Source organism: Vicugna pacos, chromosome 1 (assembly GCF_048564905.1).
Source record: "Vicugna pacos chromosome 1, VicPac4, whole genome shotgun sequence".
Taxonomy (NCBI): Eukaryota; Metazoa; Chordata; class Mammalia; order Artiodactyla; family Camelidae; genus Vicugna; species Vicugna pacos.
In genome coordinates, this window is record NC_132987.1 from 60,265,864 (window position 1) to 60,274,274 (window position 8,411).

Genomic DNA, 8,411 nt, shown 5'->3' on the forward strand with positions numbered 1-8,411 from the left:
GGGGAGGGTGGAGACAGAAGCAGCCCAGGGGTTTAAAGGTCCGAACACCTGCTGTGTCAGACTTGTTGCATGAGCTACGGGTAGTCCTCCCCTTCTCTGCCTCTTGGTTCCAGCATGTATGAAATAAGGGAGCTGAAAAGAGATCACCTCTACCATTCCATCTCAACTTACTCTAAGCAGTAGCACCCTTGAAAGAAACGCATACTGCCACTGTGTAGATTTACAGGGTCCGGACTTCTCTATATGTGCTCAAAAGCAGAAAAGATTCCTAGTTTTTGTGGAAATATATGCATACCAAAGCCTAAACCTGCAGCCCCGAGAAGTCAAGTGATGTTGAACATCCCAGCTAAACCTGCAAAGGCTGGTGCAGTCACAAAAGCCACCGCCCCCGCGCCCCACTCCCCACTCCAAAGTGGGTAAAAGTACATTTTTGCACAGCGCTTCCACTGAGGGTGAGGACATCAGGGTTCTACTTCTTCTTTTTCTTTCTTTTTAAAAAGTGAATTATACCTGTGTTGAGGTTTACTTTCTTTTTTTATTTTTATTTTTCTAATAGAGGCACTGGAGATGGAACCTGGGACCTTGTGCGTGCTAAGCATGCATGCACTCTACCACTGACCTGCACCCTCCCCTCAGGGTTCTCCTTCCAGTTTCCCCTCTGACCTGCTGGAAAGTCTAGCCAGCTCCCTTTCATGATAGGGCATCATCTACAAATTCAATAAAGATAGAAACAAACTATTCACGACTATTATTTGTATCCTAGGATGAGAGTTGTGTTTGATGAGGTTAAAAACCCAAAAAGTTCTTTAAAATGTTTAGAGAACATAACATCACCAGCTTAAAGTTTCTTTCAAAGATAGTCTTCTATAAAGTCCATTTAAATGTGCACAAATCTTTCCTAGAACCGTTCTCACCACATCTCCCACATAAGGAGAAACAGCAATAGCAAATAGAACCACGATGAAACTGATAGTAACTGTGCACATCGCAAATTGTCATCATACTGTCCTAATACATCTTACATTTGTTATATAACAAGACCCGACACAGAGGTATTGACTGTGCATATACAGTGCATACGATTATGAAAACATAAGAACATGTGTGTGTTCACTGACAGGCTGTTCTTACAGGGGAACCCAGCAGCTGTCAAACCCCTACATGAGACGTCACCTAATATGGGGTGAGAGGCAGTGGAGAATGCTGGATCTCACTGATAGGAAGGAATTTATAAAATGCAGGGGAAACATTCTGGGTGTAATTAAGGAAACTGGAAACTAACAACCTGATGTCATTAAAAGTAGGGGAAAAATGGAAGAAGACAGCCTGTTTGTCATGGTGGACCATAAAAGACATGTTGAAGTGTCTTTCTTAGGTGGCTGGGCTTTTCAGAATGTACCAACTCTCAGAACGTGTCAAAGGGGGGAGTTGTTCCAGAACATTCTCAGGCTCTTCTCTAGCAGGGGATTCTCAGAGGTGGGTAGAGGTAAGGCAGGGCCTTGATTGCCAAGTGGCCTTTCTCCTAACAACTCTGCCGCCTCCCAGGTGGACCACCACTGGCCTGCAAGCTCACTGGGCTAGAGACAAGCAGCTGGAGAATCATAGAAGTGGGTGATCCCTGGTGGGGTCAGGGCAGGGAGGTGCTTCAAGGACCTACGGATGTGGGTGGAGTTGGGTTGATCACAAATGCAGAGAGAGGAGAGGCCCTCCAAATCTAGGCAGTCTGAGCTGGAACAACTGGATCCCACCTGTCTCATCTACCCGAGGACATTACTCCAGGCATTTTCCTCTCCTGCATCCTCAACTTTCCCTTTCCTTTTAGATCATTGTCAATAGCCTAAACAGATATCATAAATAGGATCTCAAATGCCCCTTGGACTATCACCCTATTTCTCTCCTTCCTCGACCTGCTAGATAGCATGAAAAATTTGCTTGCCCACCCCATCATCAAATTTGATTCCTCAAAGTAAAAAAAAAATTGACTGAAATATAGTTGCTTTACAATGTTATGTTAGTTTCAGGTGTACAGCAAAGTGGTTCAGATGCTCCAGGTCTCCATGTTTGGATCTCTGTTCTCTCTCTATAATTGTCCCCTTGGGTATCTCATTGTTCCTATAGCTTTAAACGATATGCTTTCGATTTTATATGTCCAACTACATTCGTTTCCCTTTGCTGCTCTAATGAATTACTATAAATGTCATGACTTACAAACACAAATCTAGTCTCTTGTACCTCTGGAGGTCAGAAGTCTGAAATGAGTCTTATGGTGCTAAAACCAAAGTGTCAGCTGAGCTGGTTCCTTCTGGAGGCTCCTGGGAGAATCTGCTCCTTGTTTATTCCCACTTCCAGATGCTGTCGGCATCCCTTGTCTTGTGGACACATCACTTTCATCTCCACTTTCATAAACACATCACCTTCTCCCCTGACTCTGTGTTCCTCTTGTAAGAACCACTGAGATCACACCTAGCTCATTCAGGATAATCTTCCCTACTCAAGATCATTAATCACATGTGCAAAGTCCCTTTTCTTGTATAAAGTAAGATTCACGGGTTCTGGAGGTTAAGATGTGACCATCTCTCAACTCACCGTTAATGTTCACCCAGATTATTGCAACACCTTCCTAACTAGCCTCCTAGCTTTCTGCACTGCCCCACCTACTGCAGTCAACTCTCTACACAGAAGCCTGAGTAATCCTGTTAAAACTGAAATTGGATCACACTGTTCTTAAAACTCTTCTTCAATGGCTTTCTATTCTACTAATGATGCCCACCGGGACCTACGTGATCTGTGTCCTCATTATCTCTCTATCTCATCACCCACTGCTGTCTCTTTCACCTACTCTGCCCCAGCTACACAGAACTCCTGGATGTTCCTTGAAAATGCCAGGCACATTCCTACCTCCAGGCCTTTGCACATCCTCTTCCCTCTGTCTCAGAGGCTCTTCTCACCAATGTCCATGTGGCTCACTCTCTCATGTCTTTCAGGTATTTTCTCAATGCTACTTTCTTAGTATTGACATCCCTGGCCTCCACAGAGAAAAGTCTGGCCCATGCCCTGCCCCCACCCCAGCTTTCTCTCTCTTTCCTGATTTATTTTTCTCCATCGCTTGTTTCTCCTCCAGTTGTTGCCATCTCTCAGTCTATCTATTTTACACACTTGTTTTGCTTGGTGTTTTCCTCCCCCAGATTGTTTGTTCTTCTTTTCTAAACTATAAATTCCAGGAGAATATGCATTTTAGTTTGCTTTTTTTCCTTCTATAACCGAGAATGATGCTTGACATATTGTAGGACTCAATACAAATTTGTTGAATAAAGAAAAGGAGGTTTTCCCCATGTAAGTGTCCAGAAGATCAGTGAAATGTGGCATTTACAGCACTGGTTCTTTTACTAATCTAATCATTTAATATTTACTCAGGGTCTACTCTGAGCTTAGACCTCAAGGAGCTCACAATCTTTGGGGGAGGCATATATGCTGTGATGTTGTGATTTATAATAAATATAGATTTGGTCTTCATCCCAGTTCCTGGAATGGAGCTCCTAAGCCCCTTGGAATTTCCTGTGACAGGAGTGATAAAAGTGACCTTTGTTATGTTACGATCAGTTGGTCAGAAGCATATGTAACAACGTGGACTTGAGATTGGCATCTGAAGTGGGGACATTCTCGTGGGGTTGAGCCCTGAACCCGTGGGATCTGATGCTATCTCTGAGACGACAGCATGAGACTTGAGTTGAATTGTAGGACATCCAGCTGGTGTCTGAGACTTGCTCGATGGTGTCGGGGGAAAAGCCCACACGTTAGAATTGGTGTCAGAATTGGACAAGCAAACACCTAACTTTAATACAAAGCAGACTTAGAAGGGCCGCTAGAGTTCAAAGGGCACAGGGGAAAGAGAGACATTTGACCCTGCTGGTGGTTTGTGTGACTGGAAGTGGGTTCACGGAGGTGGTGATATCAGAGCTGTGTCTTGTTGGGTTTCTAGTTGTTCTGTAAGTATCAAGATCCATGGCTCAAGACAGCATCAGTGCTCCTTCAAAGCCCAGCATGGGACCTGGTTCCACGACTGTGATCCTGACACCCAGCAGCCTGATGGCGTAAAGGCTAATCTCTTCCTCAGCCTGGCCCACCTCTGAGGCCTCTGCGGAGAGGACTGAAAAGCTCACAGCTGCCAAGCAGAAGGCAATGCCTCCAGCAAGGTCAAAGTAGAAGTAGTGTCTTCATGATGTTAGCCCTGGAGTCTGGACAGAGAACGCTGGCAGGAGATCAGAGCCTTGCCGAGGGCAGGGATGCCGGAAGGTCAGGAGCCAGGCCCCTGGGGCCCATGGGCCTGTGGTGAGGGCTGAAGGGAGCGTCATTCAAGAGCCAGGATGGAGATGCAGCCCTGAATGGCTCCCCTATCTCTGTCTTCCGGGGGCCTTGAAGTCCTGTTTGTCCACAAGAGGACCGAAGATTTCTGAAGGAACAATGTCGGGTTGCCCTGGCTTTTTCAAATCTGACCTTCTGGTCCCGTTTCCAACGTGAGAGTGGAGTCTTCTCATCTTCTCCTTATTCTCTCCGATGTCTTCAGAGGCAAAGGTAGAACAAGTAAAGTGGAGACTCGGTTCCGTAAGTGCTGTGGCTGGTCAGCGCCCCTCCCGCTCCTGCTGATTTCTCGGGGCGGCTGGCTTTCTCCTGCGTTTGAGTGTGTTATGGAACTAGTCCATGACGGGCGAGAGGCTCCACGCAGATGGAGCTCCGTGCCCTAAGTGTCTGGCCCGGCTCTGGATCCCATGGGGCTGCAAAAGAAGAAAAACTGGTGGCAATCCAGGCCAAAGACGGTGGTAGCCTGTGGCTGGGTCTCAGCTTTCTGGGCTGCTGGCCAGGTCCTGGCCACAGCTGGGGGCTGGGTGGTACCAGTGTCAGGTGGTGCCCACGGCAGAGCTGGGCACCCTGACCTGCTTCATGGCACTCCCTATGGTGAGAGTGAGCATGCTGAATGCCTTCCAGAAGTCACTCCACGAAGCACACCAGACACCCATGTTCATGGCCTAGTCCATCTCTGCACTGGGGCCAGCCTTTCCCCTAGGGAGAGGGTAATGGTGCTCTGTTCTACAGACCCTGGGTGAGTCTGCTTTCGACCCGCCAGGAAGATGAACAAAGGGCCCCCGGGCCACCCTCCAGGCAATGGGGCCGCTGCACTGGCTGGGACCATTCCTCTGCTACATACTCTGTCCTGGGCCTTCAGCTCACCTTCTTCACGTGCACAGGTGATGACCAGGACTCTGATCTTCCCTGCCTTTGCTTTTGGCAGGAGATGCTGAAAAAATAACCTTCCTTGGGAGAACCAAGGTTAAAACCCAGGCCTCTGCCTCGAAGAGCATCCCTCTGTAAGTTAATGCCTAGACCCAGATGCTTTGGACTGAGGCGGAATTCGGTGTTTGAAGAGATGATGAGACCAAGAAGGGCGAGACTTAGGGAAAGGAGATCACAGAGCTGGGCTGAGGAAGAAGGGCGGAAAACTAAGAGGCCAGGAGGACCTCAGCAAGCCACTGTCTGCACCTTGGCCCTGACCAAGCCACCACGACAGACCCAGGGACATAATCGCAGCTTTCAGGCTGAATACAAGCTTGTCCACACCCTCAGTGTTGGTAACTTATTTTTAAACTATTTATCTGATTTTTTTTTTTTAAGGAAAACTAGAACAACAGAATGAAACTAGCAAGATCTCTTTTCCTTCTGTGAGACTGTCTCCAGCCTGCTGTGATTTTTCTGACAATACACACAGGCATTTATACAGAGCTCATTTGGAGCCAGACAGCCTGGGGAGGAATCCCTTCTCTGCCCCTTTCTAGCTCACAGTGTGATGGGCAAGAATTTTAACTTCTGTGTGCCTTCGTCTCCTCATCCGCGGGATGGAGTAACAATGGGACCTATTTTTCAAGGATCAAATGAGTGAAATTCTCAGAATGATCCTTTATATGGATGTGAAATAAAATCACTACAACAGGTGGACGAGCCAGCCTGCCATCCCTCACCCCCGGGCCTCCCCGACTCCTCCAGTCCCGCTGAGCTGCCCTCCCTCTCCCTGGAAGCACCCCATCTGCAGGTTTGGAGAAATAAAGCCCGTACCTCTGCCCCAGAGGGCTTCCCCTCTGTTTGGCAAACTGCAGCCCCCACATAGGTGCTGGCCTCTGTTCATGTCTCAGGCTTAAAGCTCTTCCAGCGCAGGGACCGTCCTATTTGTCTCTGTATCCCCTGTGCCCTCACGGTATATGGCACACAGAAAGAACTCAGTTGATACTTGTTGGAGATCAGTAAAAATATCCTCCCTTCTAATGACTCCTGGTACTGCCTTTCCCAGTGACCCCCCAGCAGCTGCGGGAATGAGGCAGGACAGGCATTGTCTCTACGTTCAGAGGCCCCGAGGGGGGATGCCAGAGTCCAGGCTTCCCCGAGCGGCAGGCCGGTTACGGATGCAGGTCTCCACCCAGGGTGCTTCCTGCTGGGCTGGCCTGGCCTCTAAGACTCTAAGCCATTTCTGTTCCAGTGGCTGCGTTTGTCTCCTGATTTGTTCTGGTCATCCCAGCAAGCGCTCCTTATTAAAACACAGAAGAGATGGTAGCTCAGGATCTGGGAGCTCACGGGGCAGGGGCGTAGAGAGCTGAGCTGGCTTGTCCACTGGGCCGCAGGCCGTAGCCTGCTCTCAGAACAAAGGCATGGCGGTGGTGAGGCCATCAGGGTCCAGCTGCTCCCATGTCGCTGTACCAAAACATCCTCCTGCACCTGGCAGTCTGTGCAAGAGGCATCCTGGCCCTTACTCATTCCTGAGCCCACCCCACCCCGTTCCTGGGCCCCTGGGGTGTGGGGGAGGGGATGACTGTGGTAGATATTATTTAGCAATTAGGAAGAGAACAAACAGAAAGCCGTGTTTTGTTTTATTTTGTTTTTTTCCCTTTCTGGCTTCATCAGAATGTTTCTGGTTCCCAAATGGCCATGCAGCCTCGCCCCATCCGCCATCTCACGCAGCCTGCCCCTGCTTCTGGCTCTCGGGCTGCAGAGCTGAGTCAGCAGCATTAGCTGCACGGGGAGAAGCTGCCAGGAACCTTGTGAGGGGGCCTAGGAAGCGCGGGGAAAACCGTGCTTCTTAATTGCACATCACCTATCACTTTGCAAGTCACTTCCTCATCCATTATTCATATGACCCTCACAGCTCTCTGCCTCGGTCGGCAGGATATTACCAGGGGCAAAAATGGATTTTGTAAATCTCAGTAAGCTTAGATTGGCCATGACCCTTCTCACAATCCCTTGGTGTGAAAACGGCAGTATAGGAATCTAATACAGCCTGGGACAGAGGTGATGGAGTCAATCCAAACGCAGAATGTAGCCTGGTGCAGAGCCAGCACACCTGGCTTCTGGGCTGACTTGCCAGATGACCTTGGGCGAGAAGCAAGCCCCTCTGGGCCTCAGTCTTCCTACCTGCAAAATGAGATTTACGATCAGCAGAATCTCCCCCAGTTATCTGGATGAGGCTGTACTAAGAGATAACATGATAGGGCTATTATACACCTACTGTTGAATTCCCCCCACCCCCACCCCCACCCCGCGCCACACACACACCCCTACACACTCTGAAGCAGGGTCAATATTGAAATCAACAAATTCACGAAACTTCTCTCCAGTTGTTACCTAATCAGTAGGCAGTGCCTTTCTGAAGCATTCGATGCTAACTTCATTGTGTGATTTTCTTTGTAAATTGATGGCTCCTGGGCTCATGGGGGTCTCCTGGAATTTCAAAAGGGCTATAAGAAGATGAAGTGGTGCCCAGAGACCCAGTGGGGCCTGTACATTGTGACATCTCTGATGTGACCTCAGAAACTGATGGTCCCTCTGTTTCCTTCTCGGCAGCAGAAGGAGCGGGGAGCAGGACCCAGAATCCTCCTCTTCACTCACAGGCCCAAGGAACAAGAGATGGCTGCTTCTTTCTGGGTCCTCTGCTTCTTAGGAGGGTAGCAGGTCCAAGGCTGTCCTGCCTATTTGCAAGTTCAAACCCTACTCAGGGCAGCAAATGTGGCAGAGCATGGTGAGTACACAGCAACTGCTCCTTGTGCTGTGAACTGCCTCTTAATCCACAAATACCCTCAGAAGCAAAATAAATAAATAAATAAATAAATAAATAAATAAATAAATAAACAGAATCTCAATCAATCATTTTGCCAAGCCCAGTCCTGTACCGCTGATGTGGTGAAGTGTTAAACCCGGTGGAAACAACAATTGTCATCAGTTCAATGAATGAAACACAAGTTGAAAAACAGGACTTTCAGCACGTGTTTATCCTCAACGGACAAGAGCCACACAGTTACATATCCCTTTCTGCTGGGCTGACATTGATTGCCGACTGAGTAAAAATGAAGAAAAGTTTGATTTAGTTTTTAAAA

The 8,411-nt window shown here is 48.4% G+C and overlaps 1 long non-coding RNA gene across 1 annotated transcript; it reads right to left on the reverse strand.

Annotated features, from left to right (window-relative positions):
* Positions 1–6,898: 6,898 nt before the first annotated feature.
* On the reverse strand, positions 6,899–7,754 carry LOC140697605 (uncharacterized). The gene is made up of 2 exons (XR_012074771.1): positions 7,663–7,754; positions 6,899–7,452 (listed from the first exon to the last, which is right to left on the reverse strand). It is a non-coding gene; the product is annotated as an uncharacterized lncRNA (long non-coding RNA).
* Positions 7,755–8,411: the final 657 nt, after the last annotated feature.